This window comes from Pinus tabuliformis, chromosome 6, assembly GCF_031772625.1.
Source record: "Pinus tabuliformis cultivar Carrire ecotype Pingquan chromosome 6, CPIR1, whole genome shotgun sequence".
Lineage (NCBI taxonomy): Eukaryota > Viridiplantae > Streptophyta > Pinopsida > Pinales > Pinaceae > Pinus > Pinus tabuliformis.
Window position 1 is genome coordinate 109172002 of NC_142292.1, and position 4149 is coordinate 109176150.

Sequence of the window (4149 nt, forward strand, 5' to 3'; positions counted from 1 at the left end):
AAACAAATTGAGTAATATGATATCTAAATTGCATGAAAGTAAATGGGAAAAACAAAACTGAAAGAAATAACAATGCTGGAATTAGAACTCAGAAAATAAATCAACAGAAGGACAAGATGATTTCATGCCATTATTCATTAAAAAGCTATGTGAAATTGCCCAGGCTGTCTACAAGAACCTGAAAGAAAAACACTGATCAGTTAACAGTCATTAGAAAGCATAAGAGAAACTATGGACAGCAACTATCATGAATACCAAAAACTTTGTAATATATATAAGCAAACGATTATGGCATCAGTAACATAAAAGAAGAAAGCATGAAACTATACAGTAATTATAGAACCTTGGTGTACTGGGGCCCTTTGCAACCTCGGCCAATCGGCAATCAGTCACAAATTGAATTTAAGAACACTGTCTTCTCATATATTAAAATGAAGTCCTAACATAAAGATAGAGTTACGGCACAGTGGGCTCGTAAAACAGTCAAAATTACATACACAAAAGCTAGCTAATATGCGTGTGATAACGCGTTATTTATAACTAAGGATGATAAAACTACTTCCTAAATTTTGTGCTACTAAACAGACACGTGAATAACCACGTCCAGAAATCTAGCAATATGGTAGCCGGGACAATTAAATCCGAGGAGTGGTGGTTGTTAGATTTGGTTCACGGAACAGTCCACAGGTGTTAGCACTCCTCCTGAGATCGAGGAATTTTCCATGCAAGTCTTCACGTGGTAAAAACAGAGTCCTGCCACCGCAAAAATCTTAGGTTGACCACCGCTTTGACTGTCCTTGACCATGGCCTTTTGTGAGTGATTCAGCTGAACCAAGGGGACACATCCCATGTACACATCATTTGCAGCTTTCCCATGTGGCCGGATTCTCTAGTAGACACCTGTAACATAGACTTCAACAAAAAGGCTTCGAAAAGTTGAGCTGGCTACGGAAAGTGATAAGTTTCCGCAGCTGACTGAGCAACAATCTAGATCAAACAGCAGTCACAAGACATAGTTAGGAAACCATTTTATATGCTCTTTTTAAACTAATATGCAATGATTTGACAGCTTGGTGGTTCAGGTAACTGGAAAAAAAGGCTAAAAAGGTGTATAGGGAAGATGCAAGTTTGGGACTCAACAGTATGTTCTATGCTTATAGCAGTTTACTTATCTTTCTTATTATTATCCACAGATTAGCAATCACATGTACATAAATTAAAGTGTAGATAGAACATTAAACGATCGACAGAAAACAAGCCAAGATAAGAGACACAATATGTGGCAACTAGCCAGGGACAAACCCCAATGTGGGGAAACCCTTTGATCAAATCTTCCTTTATCTTCAATAATTCAACAGAGAGAAATAGTACATAAATTTGATTTACATCAGTAGCAGTAAACCCCAAATCAGCCCTGAACAAGGACAGCAAACCCTAGATCGAACTTGTCAAGTCTCCACCGGTGAGTCGTTCACCGTGCACCAGTCTGAGACTTAGCCATGCACCAGTCCAAGATATCGCCATGCACCAATGCAAGATTTCGCCACGCACCAATGCCAGATTTCGCCACGCACCAGTGCCAGATTTCGCCGCACACCAGTGCCATATTTCCTCGGCAACCAATGCCAGTTTTCGCTGCGCACTAGTGTAAGATTTTTCCGCACACCAGTGCAAGATTTCGTCACGCACCAGTGCCAGATTTCGCTGCGCACCAGTGCCAAATTTTGCCGCGCACTAGTCCAGGATTTTGAACGACCTTTTTCGGCTTGGGGGAGAGAGAGAGAGATGAGATGAGATGAGTGAGTCCAAATGAGGAAAAGACCTCCTGTATTTATACACAACTGTTGATGATTGAATAGATGCGACTGTTGGGCTTCTGAGCCTACATGAGTTGTAGGTCGGCTTGATAATTATACCATAATCAAAATAAATTCATATCTCCATAAATACTTATTAGAATTGGATGATCTTTAGATCAATCCTACACCTCTCGACGAGAGGAATCTAATAAAAATATTATCAGCCATGAATAAGATGACCCACATGGATTTTGGCCCTAGTTGCCAATTTTAACACTCCCTCTCAACTAGGGAGAACTCCATCTGCAATTTGTTTGTCAGTCACTACTATTCGTCCATCAAATGCACTACCCTGTACAACTTGACCCCTACTTTGCTCTGCTCTATCCTGCCTGCTTTACTCTGTTCGGTTCTGCCCTGTTCTGATCTACTCTGCTCTTCTCTGTTCTACTCTACTATGCTTTAACCGAATTATGAAGAGGAAGAAATGATTGAGGATGTATCATACTGACTCAAAGTCAGTCTCAGAGTGTGTACCACTGGTCCCAGACCAGTCTCAACTGACCCAAAGTTAGCATCATAGTGCGTACAACTCCTACTAGTGGTCCCAGACCAGTATCATCCTCCACTGACTCAAAGTCAGTCTCAGAGTGTGTACCACTGGTCCCAGACCAGTATCATCCTCCACTGACTCAAATTCAGTCTCAGAGTGTGTACCACTAGTCCCAGACCAGTATCATTGATCCTAGATCAATGAATGAGGATGTATCATACCATCCTCCACTGACTCAGAGTCAGTCTCAGAGTGTGTACCACTGGTCCCAGACCAGTCTCAACCGACCTGAAGTCAGCGTCATAGTGGGTACAACTCCTACCACTGGTCCCAGACCAGTATCATTGATCCCAGATCAATGAACGAGGATGTATCATACCATCCTCCACTGACTCAAAGTCAGTCTCAGAGTGTGTACCACTGGTCCCAGACCAGTCTCAACCGACCCGAAGTTAGCGTCATAGTGGGTACAACTCCTACCACTAGTCCCAGACTAGTATCATTGATCCCAGATCAATGAACGAGGATGTATCATACCATCCTCCACTGACTCAAAGTTAGTCTCAGAGTGTGTACCACTAGTCCCAGACCAGTCTCAACCGACCCGAAGTCAGCGTCATAGTGGGTACAACTCCTACCACTGGTCCTAGACCAGTATCCTTGATCCCAGATCAATGCACGAGGATGTATCATACCATCCTCCATTGACTCAAAGTCAGTCTGAGAGTGTGTACCACTAGTCCCAAACCAGTCTCAACCAACCCAAAGTTAGCGTCATAGTGGGTACAACTCCTACCACTGGTCCCAGACTAGTATCATTGATCCCAGATCAATGAAGGTCATCCTAGCATAGGGAGTACGATAGATACATCGATGCATTATCGGTACTACTATGGTCCCTATCCTCATTTCCCTACTCATTGATTAGATGAGAGGTACTTCCCATGAGTCCCAAACTGCATGGGTAGCATGCCTTGACAAGAGAACTAATCAATCCTATCCTCATAGGAGAACTGATCATCCTGCTACATAATTGTCATGGAGAACACATCATCCAGACCTCACAGAAGAACTAATCATCCTGCTACACAATCGTCATGGGGAAAACATCATCCAGACCTCACAGGAGAACTAATCATCCTGCTACATAATTTTCATGGAGAACACATCATCCAAACCTCACAAGAGAATTAATCATCTTGCTACATAGTTGCCACAGGGTGTCACAGGGAAAGTTTTGATTCTTTTACCCTGTTTTTCATATGTCGCTCCAAGAAGTACCCTGCACCCCATGGGAGCTCCCAGAGATCAATACATCATACAGGACCCTCATCGGAGGGTTTTTTGAACGACACCAAGTCATTTTCGGAAAGTCAAAAATTTGGCCTTTCCTAGGGGCTTTGTCAGAATGTCGATGACCTGTTCATCTGTACGATATGTTGGAGCCTTATAGCTCCTCGCTGCACCATATCTCGAATATAGTGGTACCTGAAATCGATATGCTTGGAGCGATCATGAAATACGGGATTCTCTGACAAACGAAACCCACTCTGGTTGTCACATAGGATCACGATGGTATCCAATGTAAATCCAAACAGCTAACTGAAGAGCTTTCATAACTAGACTACCTCACAGGAGGCCATGCTAGCAGCAATATACTCTACCTCGGCAGTGCTCAAAGCCACCGAATTCTGCTTCCTGCTCATCCAGGATATCAAAGCAGATCCCAAGGAGAAACAACACCTAGAATTGCTCTTACGATCCACCACATTGCCTGCCCAATCAGCATCAGTTTAT